This window comes from Varanus komodoensis, unplaced genomic scaffold, assembly GCF_004798865.1.
Source record: "Varanus komodoensis strain SLA01 unplaced genomic scaffold, ASM479886v1 scaffold10, whole genome shotgun sequence".
In the NCBI taxonomy this organism is placed as follows: Eukaryota; Metazoa; Chordata; class Lepidosauria; order Squamata; family Varanidae; genus Varanus; species Varanus komodoensis.
Window position 1 is genome coordinate 27867677 of NW_025335269.1, and position 22344 is coordinate 27890020.

The 22344-nt window shown below is 44.9% G+C and overlaps 1 long non-coding RNA gene across 1 annotated transcript; it reads right to left on the reverse strand.

Annotated features, from left to right (window-relative positions):
* Positions 1-1641: 1641 nt before the first annotated feature.
* On the reverse strand, positions 1642-15592 carry LOC123016946. The gene is made up of 2 exons (XR_006413509.1): positions 15235-15592; positions 1642-2353 (listed from the first exon to the last, which is right to left on the reverse strand). It is a non-coding gene; the product is annotated as an uncharacterized LOC123016946 (long non-coding RNA).
* Between the last annotated feature and the right edge of the window lie 6752 nt (positions 15593-22344).

A 22344-nucleotide genomic window follows, 5' to 3' on the forward strand; every position in this document is an offset into this window, starting at 1 on the left:
GCGCTTCCTTTGCCTCAGTTTTCACGCAGTCCTATCCCCGCTGCTCCGTAAGCCTTCCATGCTCCAGGCAGAGATCACCAAGGCGCATCGAACTCTGCGTGCCAGCAGAGATTATGCAAGTTATGCCTATCTTCATGTATTTCCGTAATTTACTGAACAAAGCTAAGCCCTGGCCTCTGATCACTGCTGCATCCTATGGCTTCTAGGTTGCACTCTGCACAAGCCTTTCTGAACAACCTTGAGCCCTAGAAACTTGCATGTTTAAAAATGGAAACAAAGTGCTTATTTCCAGGTAATATGCTTGGCTTGGTAAATCCAGACAAAGTCTGTTATTTCTCTAAAAACAATTTGTACACACAAGCACAGTAGTCATCTGCTAACAAAGCCAGTGTAGCATAGTGGTTAAGAGCTGGACTGGGGACCTGGGGGATTTAGGTTGTAGATCTGGGACAGTCAAAGACTCTCAGCCTGACCTATACCTCACAGGGTTGTTATGAGGATAAACATGGCAAGGAGGACCATGTTAGCAGCCTTGTGAAAGAAAGGCAGGACAAGAAAGTAGTAATAAGAATAACAGATGAATAAATAAAATACACATTATTCAGAAGTGGCCTCAGTTTGCTACTGCTGATTCCCAAATAAGAGTGCCTTAAAATGCAGCCAAGCGGCATAGCCTGATTCTGTGTATCCATAGAATCAGTTCCACTGAGCTTAATTTTTACACAAGTATGCATGCATATTCATAAGTATGCATGAATATTGCCTTATGTGCTAAAGAAACTAAGGCTGCCACCCCAAGCAGCATATTCCACGGAATGTAAGAGGCTAACGGCCAATTGGTCCAAAATCAATGCTTTGTGAATTAACTTTGGTCATGGAGTGAAACCATGGTGGTCGTGTGTGCTGTCATGCATATATCAAGCCCACAGTATGGGCACAGCATTATTACCACACTTGTAAAGACTTGCAAGAACTGGTCACAGTGCGTTGTATGAAAAAGCTGGAACTGCTTTCCTATATGCCATACTTCAGGCACATTGTGAGAAGGAAAGATTCACTAGAGAAGATAATCATGTTTGGGAAAGTCAAAAGCAGAAGGCGAAAGGGAAGGCCAAATATAAAATAGATTTAGTCCATAAAGGAAGTCACAACCTTAAATTTGTAAGAGTTGAACGGAGGGCACTTTGGAGGGTCACCGTGAGTCAGAGACAACTTGACGGCACGTAACAACAACATATGCCCACATCCATTTGGCGGGTTTTGGCGGGGTGGCTTCCTGCTCTCTTCTATCAAAGGACCAGGAGCAAACAAACAATCCTGAGCAGGCACACTGATCCAGTGATGCTGTTCTGCCATACCCTGCTGCTTATCTTCATGATCCTGTCATCTTGTTATCAAGTATGAATGATGAAGAGCATAAAAAGGCCTTTTGTAAGTAGAAACGGGGACCTGGAGTTTCCTACTGTGAGTCCATCAAAGGCTGTTCTTAAGCATTTTTTACATGTGATGTCAGGATGAAGCTGCCATTAAGCAGGAACTGATTTGGCTGTGGGTTCTCCAGCCAGCATTTGAATCATTTGCACAAGGGAAAGGTTGTCATGGAAATGTAAAATAATATTAAATAAGCTTGTGGCTCCAATAGATTACTTAGCATGTTTAATCTATCAGCTCATCGCTTGTGAGTCCTCTTTGAGTAATCGAAAGGCTCAGACATTAAATATTCCCCCCTCTGAAACAGGTACAAAGCTGCAAAAGAAAAGAGAATTCTGCGTACAGGGAAGTTTTCACCGCTAATGCAGTGGGAAAAGCTGGACCTGTTGAAGATGTTGCGTTACATAAAGCAGCCTCCTTCAACCCATTGACCTCCAGAGGTTTTGGACTACGACTTCCTTCACCCCCATCAGCATTTCTCATGGGAGTTGTAGCCCAAAGCACCTGCAGGACCCCAGGTTGGGGACTGCTGACATACATGCACTTCAATGCACTCCGATCACTTAATATTTGTCAACCAGTTGACAATGCTGCTGGGATGACCAGTTAGCTTTGGTTAGGGTTGTGCTACCTGAAGCTCTTGTGATGGAGGGCATCCTGTGTGTTCTTTCTTCAATATGCAGGGCTTGGGAATGTGGTCCTTTTTATTACTATTGTTTGGATGGACAGTGAGCATCAAATACAGTCATTCCAAAAGGTAATTCTGAAATCATTTCAGTGGAATAAATGAATAGCAATACTGTACATTTTCAGAATATTTTAGAAAGAGATTCCTCATCAATCTCCACTTGGTCAGCAAGCTGGCAAAGGAGCGTCAAAGAAATCTTCCATTGTCTTACATGTTCATTGTGCTTTTCTCCACCTATGTAACAGAAAAAGCTTTCGTTACGGTTCAGTTTTAAAATGAAACAATCCCCATGTCATATATTTCACCTGGATTGATTCCTACAGAAGCAACTTTTGTTCAACTACTGTAACTGAATTCCCTGTAATAGTGAATTCTCTATCCTAGAAGCTAGACACGCCTTTCCCCATGCCCTAATTTAAAATATGACCCAAAACTGCAGTTCATTTTAAAAACTCTTCAGGCTTTTACTGGAATAAGAGAATATGTCATTTCCATCCACCAATTGGGAGTGCGGCTTCATATCTAGCTGATAAAACAAGCCTAAATCTAGTACTGTGCAAACTGTCTGGCAGAACAAGGCATGGACTGACATCGAAAGTTGCACAGAAACCATTCAGAGGGACCTAGACAGACACCACTTTCACATCCTAACTGTATAGAATCTTTCCAGGCAACATTGCCTCTTGGGAAGATTTAAAATCTGATTAACACTGTGCAGTATCTATAAACCTATTTTCACATACAAAGCTCTCATAGTAAATCCCAGGAGTGAGGCTGTAATCCTTAAACTACTTTCCCACGCAAGTGGTTGGCGGAATCTTGTATAAGTAACATGAAACTTCATTAATTGCACACATTACCTGAATAAAGACTATTGATGAATTACTTGTTTATCATTACAGTAAGATCTCACTTTTTTCCTCTTGCAAAGAAGCCAGGGTGGCTTATGTGAGTCTCCTCCCCATTTTACTCTCACATCAACCCTGAGAGGTAGGCTAGACTGAGAGTGACTAGCCTGAAGTCATCCATAGAGTTTCACAGTTGAGTGGAGACTAGAATCAAGATCTCCCAAGTCCCAGTCTAATGCTCTATCCACTACACCACACTAGCTCTCAAATAATAGTCTGCTCCTCAAACTTCAATACCAATAACATGCCTCAAATGCTATCCTAAAGTTGTACTTGCAGCAAGTTCCAGGACTTGAGGCACACGGATGCTAAAGTTATTCAGTTGTTTAGTTTAAAATGATAGGTCATGCAATTTATCAAGTGTTGAGTTGATTCTTACAAAGAATTTACTTTAATCACAGTTTCTAAAAGACAGTGAGCTAAATAGAATCTCGCACACTCATGCCAGGGAACTTCCCCTTGCCCTCCTCTTCCCTGCAGCCTCCTGTGTGTGTCCCAGCTCTGCTCCAGAGGACCCCCACAACCCTTTCAAGCAGTTCTGCGGCCGACACAGGAGGTTGCAAATCTGTTCTGCTGGCTGTTTCCATTCCACTGGCAGATGGCCAGAACTGAATCCAATCCAAGTACTAATAACTTTATACTTAAAGTTGCATTTCACATTAGCCAATTTAAGGTGCAAGTAATTGTAGCCCTTTCTCTGTCTAAACTTGTATTTTGCATACCTTGGCTCAATCATCAATTCAAATGGAGACTTCAAGAGTTTAAAAGAAGACTGCAACTTGGAAGGGCAGCAGTGCAAGCACTGCAAAAGATCCTCAAATGCAAGGACATTTTGCTGGGGACCAAGGCCAAGATCGTCCATGCCTTTGTATTCCTGGGTGTGAAAGCTGGACAATGAAGAAAGCTAACTGAGAAAAAATGATACATTTGAAACATGGTGCTGGAGGAGAGCTTGGTGAATATCCTAGACTGAGAAAAAGGTGAACAAGTGGGTCCCAGATCAAATCAAGCCAGAACTTGCCCTGATGAAACTGAAGCTTCTGTATTTGGGGCACATCAGGAGAAGGCAAGATTCACTAGAGAAGGTATTAATGCTCAGACACACCAAGGGCAGAAAAAGTGGAAGACCAAATTTGGGATGGATTGATTCCATAAGTTTTAAAGCTTAAAATATGAAATTAAAATAGCAAATTAAATTCACTACAATAGTGGATTTTAATATGAATTAAAATAGTGCTTTGCTAAAGTTTGTTATATGAACCTAGCCAGCCGAGTATGAACCATTTCATTTATTAAAGAATTTCTAACATTTTTGTTCTGCTTTGTTCCCATCCATTTGCTCTGGCATTAATCAAAGAATGTAATGATGGACATGGGAATCTTCATCAACCATTAATTGTGCTGATGGTCTTGGCAGCGATACACTACCCATATCCTGGACACACATCCCTCAGCTAGTGAGTGAGAAGTACTCAGCTAAGAAAATGTTGGCAGCAAGAAGCAACCCTCAGAAACAGGGTTTTAAGCAGCACTGATGTTGTGTCCTTAAGACCGCCATAACATTTCCAAGCGTTAGCCTACCTATACATCTGCTAGCCTTAGAGCCATACCGTCCCTGATTTTGCATTCTATTGTTTTTAATCCTTTAACTTGACTAAATCCCTGAATCATTGGTGAGCAGAGCTTCCACCCTGCCTTGTTATACTACACAGTAGTTGTCCCCAAAACATCACACACCAGCAGACTATTGTGATCAGAGGATATGACCACCTTGCATCAGATATACATCAGTCTCATTCATTTTAATGGGGCTTTTTAAAGGTGAAGTTATCTTAGACCACTTGTCCACCTGACTCCGTATTACCTACTTTGGCAGATAGTAGCATGATCCAGTTCAAACTAAGTACCTTTTAGCCCATTGATTTCAGCGGGAACCACTTAAGAGTAGGCTTAGTTGTTCTACTGAAATCAAGAGCACTCAAAGGTCCCTGCCTTTGGCTGGATCATGGTTAAAGAAGCTTTCCTTGAATCAGCATGAAAAAGAAAAGTGTTTCACTTGCTTGCTTTTAAAAAACTGCCTAATCAGCAAAAATTGAACTTTCCTGTCTATGAGATAGGTAATTTACACATGGGAAATTTCAGGATGGATGGCATATTTTCCCCCTTTGTATTAGCAAGGTGGTCAGACTTTCAGCTTGAGAGTAATTTCCCCTTAACTACAGGATGTCTTTGATTATATCATTACAACTATTCTCAAGGTGCTTATTAAACCTTTTCATGGTCCATCACTGGTCCTATTATAATCCCAGAGCACTTTAAAAAAGTAAATTTGCCCTATCTGGTAAGTACAAATTTTCCCAAACTATTTCAACAATAACAAAACCCAAGCTTCAAAGCGTACATTCCCTTGATTAGAACCACACATGTATAAACTACATGGAGAACTATTTCCTCAACAAGAAAAAGAAAAGAAATACGGGAATGCATCTTTTCAGTTCAGCAGTGATTGCAATAGGAAATTGTCAAGCTCTTCAATCCCAATTAGAGACTGAAAATAAGTCTTACAGTGGCCCCACCCCATCCCTGATGATCTGCTTTTATCAAGTAAGGCGTTTTATAGACAGTAATGTAAGCAGAGCACTGTTTGCGAGGTGGCAATTTAAGTCAGCCACTGTTCAAGTGCCATCTATCCCTAGAATCCAACGGAACAAACCTATCACACATTGGAGCCAATCGTGCCAGGCAGGTCAAAGTGCAGGCTGCATTTCCTCCTGGATGACTCTGATTTTCCAGCACGATACTGTACAAGGTTGTGCCAAAGGAAGCTTTGCCATCACAGAAAGTGTTTGTGCACAAGCAGGTCGGGACACCTGATGTCTGCTTAATCTCACACTGTTTGCACCAGATTCCAGACTGTTATGGTGCAGCCCCCCACCCCCATGCCCAGGAAGTTTGGGATGGCATGGGAGGTGTTTGATTGGAGGTGCCTTCCACTAAGGCAGTGGCGGGGGTCCTCCTTCTGTCTGAGGGCCCCATTCAGCAGTGGGGAGCTTCCCAGGGGCCACATTCCTGTAGTGAGTGAGGCCAATAGCGAAAAGGGTTGGGGCAAAATGCCAGCAGTTCTTAGCTTAAGAACACAGAGAATTCTGACCACTGGGACACTGTGCAGGAGAAGCACAGAAACGACCTTCACTGCCCTGTGCTCCAGTCCAGTATGTTTTACTAAACTTTTTCCCCATCTAACAAAATAGTTCAGAGGCACGAAGGAGGCTGCCCATAGTCTACAATAGCTCATATCCTTTCCTCTTCAGACATCTCCCCTCTTGCTCATGGGAACACCTCCTTTGTGAGGTCACTTTTCTGACACTGGAAGTCGGCCAGTGTTGTATTTTCCCACCAGCCATGAGGGAGCACTCCCACTTCCAAGGTCAGCCTTGGAGAGGGAAATCTCTCCTAGCCCATGGTCCCTCAGACAATGTTTAGGGGCCACAGGATGGCTCCTTACAGTCCTTACTGCTAAACCTAAGGAGGGACTTTCAATCTTTCAGAATGGCAAAAGCACCACGGAAAAGCTGGAGCCTCACCAAATGATCAGCAGTCAAGGGAAACAAGCGTGGCCATCTGGAGAACCTGCCAAGAAGCAGATCTGGCCGGCAGGCTTGAGGTTCCTTGCCCCTGCTCAAAGGCAAAGCCAGCGTTGCATGCAAGCAGGTCATTCCACATTTTTGCTCCATCTAAGACAGTGGCAGCCAGTCTTTGGGACCCATGTTTTGCACAGAGTATGAGACGGTGCTACTCCTACTCCTCTGTGCCTTCAAATAGTTTTGCCTCTGGCCTACCGGCCCAGGAAGTGGGCAGCAACACAGGAGAGGCAGTTGGAAATGTCCTTCTGAAGGCAGAGCCCTCCCATTCCTACTCTGGGGGGTGCAGCAACCTGCGTCACTTGTGGCATGCGGGGCAGAGGCCACTCACCTGAGCCTGCCAACATGACATACCCAGCCCCTTCATCATAAGCTGCCTTGGCATTTTCCCCAGAATAAAGTGAAACCATTCATCTCTAGAGCTCTACTCACTGCTTTGGAAGAGCAAAGCCCTGTTTTGTGAGAATCCTTACTAGCAGCATGACACATTCAAGCATCAAAGATTTGGGGTTAAATCTTTTTTTTCTGGGTAAGGGAAGGGTTCGCATATTAAGAGCATTTGGAAAACCTGTCAAGAGGAGACAAGCCTAGCATTTCTCGAGACGGCTTTTTAAAAAAAAGACGTAATGGAAGGAAAAATTACCTAAAACATTAGTAATTGTTTAGGTCCAACACATCCTGCCATTTTGCCTGGAGTTGAGGATGGTCAGCCTGAATGTCCTTCCAAGCTTTGCTTCTATTGTATTGAGCCGAGATTGGGGACAAAGCGAAGGGGAAAACAAACACAGGTCCCCTTCCTCTGACTGAACCCTTCACCTTGGAGCGTTAGTCATAACAAGCATGACAATTGAACATGGACATTGTCCAACCAGCCAACCACAGCTGAGGATGTGCATCATCCTTCTGTTTAATAGTCACTTGGTCATGGCCTTTTGGCAGCAGCTTCCACAATGCCCAGCACTATTCTGCAAGCTCATTTGTGCTCAGTGCCAAACCAAGCCAGTGTGAGGAGGCAGAATTTTGATAAAAGTTACACTGACTGACGGTGCAGATGAGCAGACTTGCATCAGTTGTCCTCCATGATAAATGGAGGATTTTGGAAAGAATGAACATGTAACCAAGAGCCACTCTCTTAATTCTCTCTCTCTCTCCCCACCCCGACCCACTTTCTACTGCAAGGGACTTGGTTTAAACAGTTTAGCAAAGTGAGCCCTGCAAGGAAGAGACCCAAAAAGGTTGTAGGTGAGCAGTGAGGGACACAGCACGCCAAAATCTTGGCTTGACTTTAGGCAGGTAGGCCTGAACAAAGCATACACGAACGAAGGAGAGTTATCAGAGAAAAGCCAGGAAAAACACTTGGTTGCTGGGCATCCAATGAGAATCAGAAAGCTTGAAGCACTTGTTAAAGATAAACTGTACTGAATATCACAGCTGCAAAGGGAGAAGCAAAGTCCAACGTTTCTATTCTTGGGAGGAAATCTGTGTGACAAGAATAAGTTTTGTGATATGCCACGGGTGATCAATAATTCATGTTACAGACTAGACAACAGGAAGGTGCCTTTAGATAGGATTGTGCGAAGCAGTTCCAAAATCTATAACAAAATGGCCATTTCCCCTTTGCCTGACCCCATCTAGCACATGAACTAGCACGTGAGGTTTTTCAGCTGGAAATTTACAGCACTTTGTTTAGTGCTGCAAAACAGATGATCATCAGAACATCTATATGCATATCCCTGTTTGCAAGGACTACTCATGTGAAGCCACCTTCCCCAATCTGGTACCCCAACACTATTTTGTATTACGACTCCTGGAATTCCTGACCATGTTGCTGGGCCTATGGAAGCTGAAGTCCCAAACCTTTGGAGACCAATAGGTAGGGCAAACCACTGATGTAAAGGGTTGTTCTCATTTGCCTTCTTCTGTTCACTACTTTATCAGGACAAACACTGTGCTATCAGAACCAGTGTGGCTTGTACAGCCAGGATCCAAATCCAGAACAGAGAGAAGTTAACCTGGCCCAGTTGTGTCCAGCAAAGTACTTGGTTCAGCATCAGGGAAAACTTGGGGGCCAGGGAACAGGGATTGCCATGATTTATATGAATTCTCTCTCTCTCTCTCTCTGCCTTCCCAGGTTCTCTCTTGTCTGCCTGGCTAGTTTGGGATGTTTGCATCTTGTGCTAGACCAATGGGACAGACTGGGGATTCTGCTGGTGTACTCCATTACCCAGCAGTCTCCCTGCCTAAGCCCTCAGAACAGATGTGATGCTAAAGTCTACTAGGTGGGTGGTTTGACAGGCATCAATATTCTTGCCAGTATTCTTGCCACCTTGTCTGAGAGGCTCAGGATTCCATGGCCTCCATGGCAACTAAGGAACTGTCGCAATGTATTTTTTACTTAACAAGTAACAGGGAACACTGTAGACTTAGGTTCAGCTGGTCATGGTGATGATGGACTAAGGATGGGGGTCTTTGAATCGGTGCCTTTGTCATAGCCAGATCACCTCCAATTGAGGTCTAGAATGGCTATAGAATTTCCCCTCTACAAAGGTAGGACATCTATAAAAATGGTCTGCCCCCAGAGGCTAATGGATCCAGAGGGTTTCCAGTGGGTTCGGGTTGGGGAGATTTCCCAGCTGATATGGCTGAAACGCTGGTCTATCTGTGGAATGCTGAAATGACACAGGCAGTTGTCATGATTACAGGCAGGGCAATGTGAGAGGTTTAGCCAGTGCAAAGGCAATTGATCACCTTTCCAAGCTGCCACATGGGTTCACACACAGAACTCGCCATCCCATTTCCAAGAAAGGGGACTTAGGAGTGCACTGCCCCAGGTTGCAGCTGTCAAATCACATACTCTGAATAGCACTGCTGGAAATAAGAAGGATTCTCTTGAATAAACAATCAGAGACTTGCCAGTCATTTAACAGGACACCTGATTTTCTTTTTGTACACAATTATAACTAGAGCAATGGAAGCCTGAATGTGGCTTCACAAATACAAACAAGAGTAACACGTCTATCTGCACTCTCAAGGAGGTGCCCGTCTTCTAGCACACTTTCATCTTATGCTACTTGCCAACATAGGGACTAGTTTGCCGAGTGCCCAGCAAACAGCATTACCATCTCCATGGGGCCCATTGGCTGTGACTTTAATAGCTGCAAAACATCATAATGAAATATTCTGTTTTGCCATTGGAAGTCTCCAAATTAACTATCTGAATCAGTTCATTTTATCCTACACTTGGAAGCAGGTTTTCAGTTTCTTGATTTTGTTTTTTAATCAACAACAAATTAGAACATTTTAAAGACTTGAGAATTACCAAAGAAAGTAACTTCAATTTGGGGCAGTTAACATTAAACAAACAAACAAACAGAACAAGTATCAGACAAAGCTGAGAAGGATGTTGAATTTTCTGTTCTGTTGAAGTGAATAGTTTCTTTACCTTCACTGCCACAGAACTTTTGTTCGGTGCCAAAAAAATAAAAGCATGGCTGCAGAATTCACTTCTGATGCAGCAGCACAGGCCCTGATGCTGTGTGGTCCTAGGATCCTAAACAATCCTTTCTCTTTCATTTAAAAGTATTTATTGGCTTCAATTGGCTTTATTTGCCATAGCAATGCACCCTTAGACTGTACTCCTGTACACACTTGCTTGACATGCACATGGTGGGCATGTTGTGAGCGGAGCTGGCTGGAGCCGGGGGTCAGACTAGATGGCCCAGGAGACCCCTTCTGACTCACTCTGTTTCTATGACTAACCACCATGGTCCTCAGCAGGATCAATGTCTGAGTCTGGGGTTTATCAGTAAAAAATAATAGTAAGTGCAACCTTCCTAACTCAATTTGGGCTTCTGCCACTGGAAGCACAACTCAAATCCATCTTAAAATGGGATGACTTAGAAGCCTGGCAAACTCCTCTGAGCATCCACAACAAACTTCTATGTGCTTCTGTCTTCTACTCGCACCAGATTCCCTTCTCTGATATAAACGCAAAAGAGTCCTAGACACTCTATAATTTTCCTCTGAGGGTGGATAATAACTGTCACTAAGTATAGCTAAGAAACACTAGTGTTTTCAAGCTGATTACTATAGTTGGAAATGTTGAAATACTCTGTCAGGGTGGGCAAGTTGTGGCCCTCTGAATAATTCCAGCCTACAGTTCCCATCAGCTTTAGCCATAGATCCATCTCTGGACATGCAGTCGCAATATATTCTGACACTTTACGGCTTCCATCCTTGAGGTGGAATGGATTCTCCTGCTTCGGCAGGAGAATTTCCCTCCTTTGCTGTAGCAAGCAGGACCTGAGGTAAAGCCAAGCTGTGGGATATGGAGGAATGGAATGGAGCAGGACCCTGCTCTGCACGTCAAGCCGCTCAGGCCATCTTGTGCTAGGCTGGTGGGCACAGCCAACACCTCTGCCCTCAGAAGTGGCTCAGGACAAAACCTGCCCCAGGAAAAGAGGGAGTCATGAGGAAAGGAGGATGAGGGTTGTGTAGTCAACACAGAACGAAAGGATTGCTGTGAAGCCAGCCAGTGGCAGAGTGGGAAAAGGGCTTTCCTGGATGGAAAGGTGCGTGCTCTATGTGTCTCACAACCACATTTGTTGTAAGAAGAGAAGGGCTATGTGTGACTGTTGTGGGAACAAGGGACAGGAACAGCCTTATAATCAGGAGTCTGAGGCAGGTGGTTCAGGTGGCAGATGCTGAGGAGCTGCAACATGAGGTGTTGAAGAACTGGGGGCCATGTGGCCTTTTCTGAGGTCCCTAAACTAGCTTCCTGCCTTGACTGTGCTGTGCTGTCCCAATGCAGTTTCAAAGAACGATCAGACTATCGGTCTTAGTTTTCTGTACATGAATGGGAGGGGGTGCTGTCCTTCGCCTCCAGAAGTGAAATGTCTTGGGTCAGCTGAGACACAGGAGTAAAGTTCTCTTGAACTTTGGACCTTCATGTTCCAGTGAGATTTCTCTGTTACTCTGGCAGAGCAGCAGTCCACACACACAAAAGGCAGCTCAGGAGGTACTTGTGAAAGGCTACTCCAATGGGCCACTTGATTGCTCACAAACATGGAAGGGAAAGTCTCCCTCAGCTGCTTCACACAACAGGTTGGGATAAAAGAGTTTAAAATTATGCGCAGAGTGGAGAAAATGGAAAGGAGGGGTTATTCTCCCTCTCTCACAACTCTCAAACCTGGGGTCATCCTATGAAGCTGACTGGGGAAAGATGTAGGAAAGGCAAGAGAAAGGACTTCTTCACACAACATACAGCTAAATTATGGAGTTTGCTGCCATGGGAATTAGTGATAGACACAAATCTAGAAGGCTTTTAAAAAGGATTGAACAGGTTCGTGGAAAGAGAGGCCTTCTCTGGCTATGAGCTTGACTGGCTATGTGTTACCTCCTACACCAAAGATGACATGCCTGCTTTGCACCAGTTAATGAGGAGCCTGGGCAGGAGCAGGTCTTGCACCCATCCTGCTTGAGGGATCCTGTGAGCAGTGGGTTGCCACCGTGTGTACGGGATGCTGGACCAGATGGACCTTTGGCCTGACCCAGCATGGCTTTCTATGTGTCTGTTCCCTTTCATGGAGATCCCGTGAGGAGGAAGGAAGCCGCAACCCGTTCTGTGAAGAAGCAGAAACCTGACACTTGCTTCCTACGGAAAACAATCCCGAAGTGTATTATGTAAACCAGCTACAGAGCCATGTGGCTACAAGACAGTATATAAAAGTGCTAAATAAATAAATAATGAATAAGTGCAATGGGGGACTCTTCAGGAATGGGATATATATATATAGCACCAGCTATTTCCACTGTATATTTATGGAAATTTTATAACTATCAGCCAGTACAAACGCACCCCATTGCCTTTTGAGTAGACAGGCCTTGTACAAGTCCTGCTGGCTTATATCAGCGGTGCATCAGTTTCACTATCATGTTTTCTTGCAAAAATCCAGCCACTGTAATTGAGCAAGAATGCCATTAGAAATATCCTAGAAGTCCCCTTGGAAACCCAGCTTTCAGGGTGTCCAAGCAAAGGAAAATGACTGTTTTATCAGATAAAACGTGTGCAGCAGATAGTCCTGAAGAGCAGGTTCAGACCATCCTCAGTGGCACTTTGTCAATTTCAGCTAAAGGCAGGCACATCTATGTGGACAGACGATGGGAAAAATCCAGCCAAATAGTTCTGCAGAGCATTGTTCGCTTCACAACAGAATCAACAAGCAGAATCAACACTCTCTCTGTGTGTGGCTAAATGTTGCTACAGTGGCCGTGGAACTAACTCAGGAATGCACATGGGCAGGGGTACCTCAGTTCTTGAAAAGCACTTCTACCTCTTATGAGGAAAGCTGCTATGGCAGGGGAAAAGTTACCCTAAAATATTTCACCATGGTATGTTACAAGCTTCACAGAACCCGGCAGAGTTTGGAGCGAGTCAGCATTCAAATGAACCAAAGGCTGGCTCTTTTGAAGCCATGTTGGCCTTACTATGTGTTCCAGGCATCCTGTACCACCACAAAATTGACTGAAATCATTCAGCTAACACAGTGAGAGTGCGCTGCCAAACATGTCTACTGGAAAGTGAGTCCCACTGAGTTCAGTGGAGCTTACTCCCAGATCAGTGGGCTTGCAGCATGCAGCAGGTAATGTAAAGTGCTTTACAGTGTCCCTGAAAAGATTCTGCCACATGTTTAACTGCCCCACTGAACTCTGTAGGGTTTAGGGTGCAGTGTTATACGCACTTATCTGGGAGCAAGTCCCACTGAACACAAGCGGGCTTACTTCGGAGTAAACATGTATAGATTGTTCCAGGAGTGCTTCACGTTGGCTGCAAGACATCATTTCTTTGTAAAATATGGACCCAATGTGCCCCTTCTTAGATGAGGTTCGCAGACTGTTATAAAATCAAATATGGGAGAAAACATTTATTGACGTTCATTAAACTTCCAAATGAAGCACTAGGATTTATGAGGCACACAAGAAATTATACCACCAGTTAAGGAATCTTCATCCAGAAATCCTTCTTAGCTCAGACGACTATGTCTGCCTGTATATTATTCTCTGGAAACAGAAACATGTAAAAATGCCAATGTTCTGTGTTTCTGAACACCCCATGTGGCGTCCCTAACACTGGCAGCAAGAGTCCATGCTGCTTTATAGATCCCCGCCCTGAGGAACTTACTGTCTAAATTTCACTAGAGAGATGAGAGGAGAGGGCAAGAGAAGATATGGAAATGCAAAATATGGAGGTTTCTTTCAAGGGCTAACAAATGCTTCATGGGAAGTGTGTTTGTTTTGCAAAGGCATTTGGAGAATGGGGGAGAGGGATAAAGATGGTTTCTGTAGATGTATCAGCCATATGGAGCAGAGCTATGCTACCCACACAAATCTGGGTGAAAATAATATAAAGGGGGTGATTTGAAAGAATAGCTAGTCGGGGTAAACCTGGTGCCAGCCCTGATATTGGCTACCTCTCTGCAAATGTTCCTAACTGAAGCTTCCTTACATTCTGCACTATACCTTTGCAGGAAGGGCAAAACCCGTATAGTTCAACAATATCCTCTTGTTTTACTGTTTGAATAGATTTTCAAGCCATTTACCTAAAACCCAATTGATCTTATCCCAAGCCTGGTCTGCATTTCCCAAAGATGGTTAATCATCATGATGCAAGGGCAGTGACTGTTGTGTAACTGAAGGTCTGGTGGTTTGGGAGGACTGAACCAGTTTCTAATAAACTATAAATAGCAGAAGCAAGACTTTTAGGTCTCACATTTAACGTTTTAAAACCCCACACACACAATTTGGGATAATGTTGCCCGGTCGTTTAGCATTCCAACAGGGCCGCAAAGAGAACTGGAAACAAAACAGCAAAGCAAACCTAACGTGAAGCGAAAGCTCACCGTCTGGGGCTCAGCTTAGGGGCGACGACAAGAGAATTCGCCTGCCCGGGTCCCTGGGCACCGGAGAGCATGCTCAGTGCAACTGCGGTCCTACGGTGCAGGCTCGCCAGCGAAGTGGATTAATCGGGATTGTGGGAAGGCGGCGGGGGGGGGGGGCATGATTAGGACTGACATAGTTCCAAATCTCCATTACTAAACGCATTCCTCTTGCTGTCCAGGCTTTCCTGCCCTCCTGCCGCGCGCTCTGCATTTAACAAGGCTGCAGCGTAATTAACTGTTGCGTCCTGATGGATTAGCCAGACGAAACGATTCCTTCGGGGGACCCAGGAAATGCAGAGTGCGCGCCTTTCATTCACCCTTCCACAGGACAGTGCCCAAGAGCCGCCCACAAAGCGCATGAGTGTGTGTAACAATTTTAAATGGTTTTTTTTAAAGGAACGCCCTAAGAATTAAGTTGATCGCTGCAACTGACTGTTCTGTGGCAAACCTCGGCGCAGGGTTTCTAGAGTGGGGCCAGGCGAGCAGCGCGGAAAGGTCCATGAAAATCGCAAATTCTCGCTCCGTCCCTAGCAGAAGGGGAGGAAGGGGCCTTTTGCAATTTCGCGCGCCGGATACCCCCGGAGATATCGGACCTGTGTGTCTGCAGAGCGCCGAGTCGATGACCTTACCTTGGGCCAGGCTGTTGGCAGGCTGGCAGGCATCCCGGCCGCTTCGTGAAAGCGGATCTCCAGCCCCGTTTGGCCGCAGCGACCGAAGCCAGCTGGGACGCTCTGCAGCCTTATCCTGGCTGTGCCGCCGCCGCCACCTCTTCGAGGGGCTGAACGCCAAAGGCCACCAGATCCCGCCTTCAAGCCAACGCGGCCGGCGATGCGCCTGGCCGAGGCTTGCAGCACAGCGCCGCGGCCGCCGCTGCGGGAAACATCCCTCGTCCAGCACCTCGCGGGGCGCGGGGACGGGATCTGGACGGGCGAGCCTCCAGAGGGCTGCTTATCAGCCTCCCCACTTCTTGGCGCGGGGAAAGGGGAGTGTCCTTGCACCGTCTGCGACTCCCTGTGCGAGGAAACGGATCGCCCGGTGTTTTCCGAGCAGGGAATCGTGCGCGCGCGCACCCGCCCGCGAGCACTCGTTTCGGTGAGCGCGCGCGCGCGCGTGAGAGAGGGAGAGGGAGAGAGAGAGAGACTCCTGCAGGCGCGCGTGCGAGATGGCGCGCGCTCCATCCGGGCAAGGCATACCGCGCATGCAAAGCGCCGGGCTCGAGGCTGCTTCCCCGTCGCGTCGGGATCCTGAGAGAGGGGCCGCAAGCGGAATGCCTTTGTTTTGAGATCGCGCACTACACGTCAGCCTTCCTCCAGATGTGTTGGGCTGCGACTGGGAACGATGCGAGTTGTAATCCCACACGTCCGGCAGGCACCACGCCGAAGAAGGCCGCTATACACGCACGCACGCACGCACGCACACGCGCGGTCCCCGAGCAGCGCCGTGCGCGGCCCTGTGTCACGAGGATCTGCGCGAGGATGACCCCTTTGTTTATCCTTTGACTGATCGCGCCTCCCGGCGCCGCCCTTTAAGCATCCCTCGCGGAGCGGTCCTGTTTGTTGAGTTCAGCGGGGCTTTCTCCAGTGTAAGTGTAAGCATAATCGCAACGCTAAGGACCTTTTTGAAAACGTTGTTCTTAACTAGCTTTGAAACACCTCGTAGCTCGTGGATCTGGAACCAAGGTGCAATATCTGCCTCTTTCCTAGATAAAACGGGAAAGGGCTTGGCCTCTCGCCCACGCCCTTTAGGGCCTGAGAAAAGCAAATATTATAAACCTGTTGCTGCTCACGGCGCAGAATGCCACTGCTTGTCAAGTAATCACAAGGGTGTTTTCCGAGTGCCTTTGCATTTCAGCAGTGCCTGGCATCCAATTTAACCTTACAACAGGGCAGAAAGGGCAGGTGTTCACACATGCCACTTACTGGCAAAGAGCCTCGACCTTTTTCAAGTCCCCACATTTCAGGTACTTCCCACCTTTGCTTGGAATGAATCCAGTAGATACTGCAGTAGCTTTACTCCCAGCTTAACAAAGCAGTTAAACCATGATTTTGGACCAATGCCTGGCTGGTGTCCCTCACTAGGCTGAGGAGGGACAGAATTGCCATGATTCCAGTGACGTCACTTAATAGGTAACCTTCATAACTTTAATATGTTAGTTACAATGTTAAAGATACAATCCTATGCCCCATCTGGGCTTAGAAAAAAGCCCTACAACTTCCAGTTTGCCCCAGCCAATGATGTCCTATAAAAAGTTGTAGGACTTTTTGCTGTCTACACACTCATAGGATCATGCTTTAATTTTACTGAAGAAATAAACTGAACAGACAGTATTAAACCAAATTTGAACATCCCCGGTGTTCACTCGCCAAATATCAGTCCATTTTAGCTGCCCCCATTGTGGAGGTTCACTCTTCCTCTCAGGCTGAGGACTGTGCTCTGACATTTCTCAGCATCATCCTGCTGCTTTTGCTGAATTTCCTTCCCCAGCTCCACTTCCTTGCTCTCCTGGTGTTTCCTCTTCTTCCTCTCTGTGCCTTCTCTCCCAGCAGCAGCAGCAGCAGCAGCAGCCATTTCAGTCTTACCTTTGGTGTCCTCTCTGTTCTGTTCCCCTGCAACTTTGCACCACTCATTTCTGAGGCAAGCCCAGTATAACATGTGCAATTTGGGTTAGAATCATCAAACATGCTATGGATATTCAGGACAATACCTAAACATTTCTTAATACTCATCTCTCCCCGCCACCATCCCTTTCTAGTGGGACTGTCAGAGTTGGACTTTGGGGAAGAAGCCTGGACCCCTTGTCAGCAGAATGAGCAGGGAAAGAGGTGAACGTGGCAGGGTTGTCTTACCAAATTTTAAAGTAAATGAAGTAATACACAATAAGTATTCAGACCCATGCTGAAGAGTCCAGTATGGCTAAGCATTTGTTGTTGTTGAGCTGTGGATTGTTGCTCAGTTATTGTTTTGTCTGAACCCAGCCATTCTGGGTTAACCATAAAGAGAACCCATGATTTGTGGTTGGGTTCTGAACTATGGGTTGTTTATGATGAACAAATCTTGGTTTGTTAGCATAACTCACATTTCAACAATAACTCAGGCCACACTCAACCCATACTCAGCCCTTGAATGTGGGCAAACCGAACCAAATAAAAAACAAAAGAGGAAGACCCCTGAGACATTAAATGCAGAGTCTCAAACTACCTGTCTGTTCCATTGCCCCCTCACATCTACTTCCTCACATCTACTCCTGTTTGAAATGAACAAGTTTAACTTTGGGTATATTTGCTCCAAATGAGGCACTCTTTGTATCAAAAGAATGCTCCCACTGGTGAGTTTAAGTTCCCAATAGAACTCAATGGCAAATCTAAATTGAATGTGCATGTTCACAAAACTATACTACATCTTATGGCACCTTCTGGAAAAATACATGCAAGTTGTTCATTATAAGATGTTGCTCAACAATGCAAGTCACTATTTGCCTACCGTTATATGGGGCTAGAACAAAGAGCAGGACATGGGCATGGAAAGAAGCCCCCTGCCAAGTTCCCTAAATGCCCAGCTGCTGGTTAGATCTTTGTGTATTGAGTGTAAAAGTCTGCAGTGGCCTGTAAGTGTGTTCAGTTGAACTCAGAGACATCTGCTTTGGAAGTCCCAGTGAGCAAGGTTTTGCAGCCATGGGGGCTCTGGAACTACACTGGATATTGTTACCATGGAGCTGCGATGCTCTTTTGTGCACTGATTAAATGCCTGGGCTTGCATGCAGCTGTGGCATCTCATGAGGCCATTCTTCCTGAGGTTGAAGCATATGAACAGGAGTGACCCTAAACTTAGCCAGTCCGCACATGTTAGGTGCATGCCATTATTGGCATGATGGCTGGACACTTGACAATGCCTGGCATTCAGCCCAAGCACCTGGCTAAACATAACCTTGGAGATGCTGTCCAGAAAGTGTATAACCACAGAAGGCATCCTGATTCTTGTATTCCCCCATGCTGGCACTGAAATGGTATTTTGCATTGTAAACAATTGCCTTGGGGAAATGTTTAAAAAGTACCGCATGGCAAGATAAAGCCAATTTACACATGTCCATCTGTCTTTTCACGATGCTTTACATAATAAATTGCAGCTAAATGTAAAAGCCAGCTCCACTGGAAAGTACTGTTTGAAGCAACACGGCATGGAGGTTCTCTCTCTTGTGCTTGATTTATGACAGCTCATTCATACATTCATTTATCAGGTGATAAGTGTGCAGCATGTGAGAACCAGCTTGCAATCCTCTCTAGCAGCAATAACTGGTTTGTGAACTACAGAAGGGAAGGGAAGCAATGAGCAAGAAAAATCAATGCATCGTTTGGAGGAAACACTGAAAAATAAAGCTATCAAATCAAATGAATGAATCTACCTTGGGATTTTACACAGTATTAGAGATATTGAGGTGGGAGTTAGGATTTTAAGCAGCCCATTGGTAAAGAGTGCGTGCAAGCAGAAATATGAGGAATGACATGGAAGGAATACACAGAGCAGTTTTTGTTTTTGTTGTGTTTGATTCATTGAAATTCACAAAACGTTAATGAAAAAAGAACAATGGATGCACATTGCTATTCCACAGAAAGCCACACCACTATGTTACTTCCAAATAGTTCTATCCTCATAGCTTTCCACTTTTGTTTCTCCTTACTGATACTGGCATCCTCATATTGCTATTGGCTGTACTGATAGTCTCTGTTTCAAGGGAATGTCTTTTATCTAAGATGTGCTCCCTGCTGACTTGGGACTTACTAAGCAAGTGGACAACCAGTCAAATGTCCATTGACAAATCTGAACAAATGAAGAATGACAACAGACTGGAATGAGAGTGACATGCAGTGATTGGGCATAGCGCTTGACAGGTGAACACCAATTAATTAGGCTTCAACAGGCCACCTACGACATAACAAGAGGCAGAAAAGGGGAATGAGACAGGAATCACTCAACTTACACAGCCCTGATACCAGAGTTCTGGTGTACCATGTTTCAAGTATCATTTTGAGGCCTCACCATGACTTTCTATACTACAGAAGCCATAAAATAAAACAGACTTCCTTTCTCTGATGCCCCTCTGCTGTTTTAGACTTCAGCCAGCATGGGCCATAGGTGAGATGCTGGAAGTTGTCATCCAAAACCTGAAGATTACCAGGCTGAAGAAGGCTGAAGTAAAGCATTAGGCACTAACTCAATGATCTCTGATCAAGCCAGGACACTAAGGAAATCCATTTCCATTGTATAAGCATTGGATGGGTTCACATAGCACGCTAAGCCTCCCTGCAAGCTACACAGTTTGGATTTTCAGAACAGTCCACAGTGCACCTGACAGATGATCGGGTTCACCATGGCTTGTCCTCTCCCCACTTCCCTCTCAGTGCTCCAGCTGGTACCCCAGTGTCAATTGCTGTGGAGCCCAGCTTGTTTCATGCTCCCCATGCCAATCATTACTTCTCTCTATTTTCCATCATTCTTTTTTGGAATTTCAAAACTGCACGAGTGGGATCTTTTTTCTCAGGCCCAGAGAATTGCACATACGTGTTTGTCATTCAAAATCATCATCATCAACAATAACATCCTTGATCTGCAAACATCTGGGGGGGGGGGCAGCTAGCAGGAGGGATGGAGGGAGAGACCATAAAACAACCTAATTTGGATTGTATGTATTCACCATAGAAGGCAGACTGATTATTTGGGGCAGAAGAAGGGGGATGCTGTACAAGAGAAGGAGGCCATGGTTGATTAAAACCCCAAGATGGAGCACTGCACACAATCACATTTTGGGACAGATTCTATTTATGTCGACCATATTTCAGTCAGTTCCCTCCCTCACACACACATTCAGGCAGAATAGATTTCACCAATGTGGTTTTGCTCTATGATGCCTCCATATAACTAAACTAGCAGCCAAACCACTTATTAGATACTGAGCCCTCTGATGTCACCCACTTGCCCCATACCACACTGGATGCAGCACATCAGCCAGCCGTGCGAACAGTCCCAATGTCGCATCCACAACGGGGCTTGCACTGCTTAACTTCCATTGAAGTCAGGTAGGTACCTGCACAAATGATGTGAGAGATGGGGGTGACGATAGCTAATGCATTTGTTAGGTTTTCCAGAAACAGCACCTTGGCCCAAATCACATACAGTGCCTAGTGATGGTGAACCGTAGCAAGTGCCATGTTTTCCAAGTAATTACATGAATTGTCACCAATATGCATTTAAAGCATTGGTGTATTAAAATAAATGCAGTGGAATGCTTGGCTAAGGGTCATATTCAGTGTTAGTCCTACTTAGAATACACCCCTTGAAATAAATAGAACCTAAGTTAGGCTAACATCGGATACCACCCTTTCAATGAGGAGCCATTTTTGAGGATAATTTCACCCAGAATGTTACAAATGTAACCTCTGAACTCAATAAGTTAACATACTTTTGAGAACTTGTTTATTCACAGTTTTCTTTATTAAACATTTTGCTGAGTTTATTGTGGACATAAATACATTTTTATGGCTCAGGTTATAAGACATATACTGTTAGATGTTAGAAAACACTTTAATGCAGTGTAGTGGTGACACTGGCTTCACTTACTCTTCTTAGGATTTTTGCATTTTCAAGAGGAATCAGAAGCAAAATCTGTTCCACTTAGCAACACATTTATATCTGTTTGTTGACTCTAAAATCACGTTCTCATTGGTTTGCATCCAACATCAGAGAAATTCCACTTTGCAATATGTTATAAAACAAATATTGTATGTTGCATTTAGTTACTGGTTAGCATTTTAGTCTCTACTTATATACAAATTTAAAAGATACTGTAAAGCTCTTATTTGCCATAACATTTAACAGCACGTACATCTTGTATAAATCTTGTTGAATGGGTTCCCTATTGAATGGGTTCAATGGCTGGGATGCAGACTGCTAGCCCAGTGGAGGGCCTTTTTTATTTTAAAAAGTTCTGTATTTTGGACTGCTGAGCCCAATGCACTGTCACAAAATGTGTTTTTTAAAAGCCCCTTCATCAAAAGCCATTTCCATATACAATTTCTGCAGTGGAGTCATGCTGTCAGAGGCAAACAAATAAAATCAACACCTGGCTTCAAGAGGCCTGCTTCACATCTCGTTGGATCTGGGCCAATGCTAGTAAAGTCAATGGGGCGCCTCACAGCAGGAAACTCAACCAGTTACATACAGCTTTAAGGGGTGTAACTTTGGCATTTATATTCCTAAAGCTACAATGAATGACAAATAAGGTCAGTCCTGCTTTTGTTATTTTTGAAGGAATGGTACTTGATAGGTAGACTAACAAGAAAATATAGGCAAGTTCTGTCACTACTGGCTTGACTGTAAGAAGGAATGATCTCTGTTTTGCACTACATGTGCCTAATTGGAATCTCATCTGTTTGGAGAATGGATTGTTTGGGAATAAGAAATGTATACATTTGTTCATTCCTTTAATAAAGAATATTCAAACCTTCTTGCTGACCTCTGTATATTTCTCCAGTAAAAGACTGAAGCTGTTTAGATGCTGTTTGCTAGGTTGTATAGAAAAACCACATCTACCTTGGAGTACCTGCTCAGTGACACTACGCTTGAACCACTGACCCTGGTATCTTGTCCATAGCTAGGTCCTTGCCCAGAAATTAACATTGCAGCACACCAGGTTTACTGTTGATGTGTCCATGGCCTGGCAATCCAAATGTTGCATAAGAATTTGT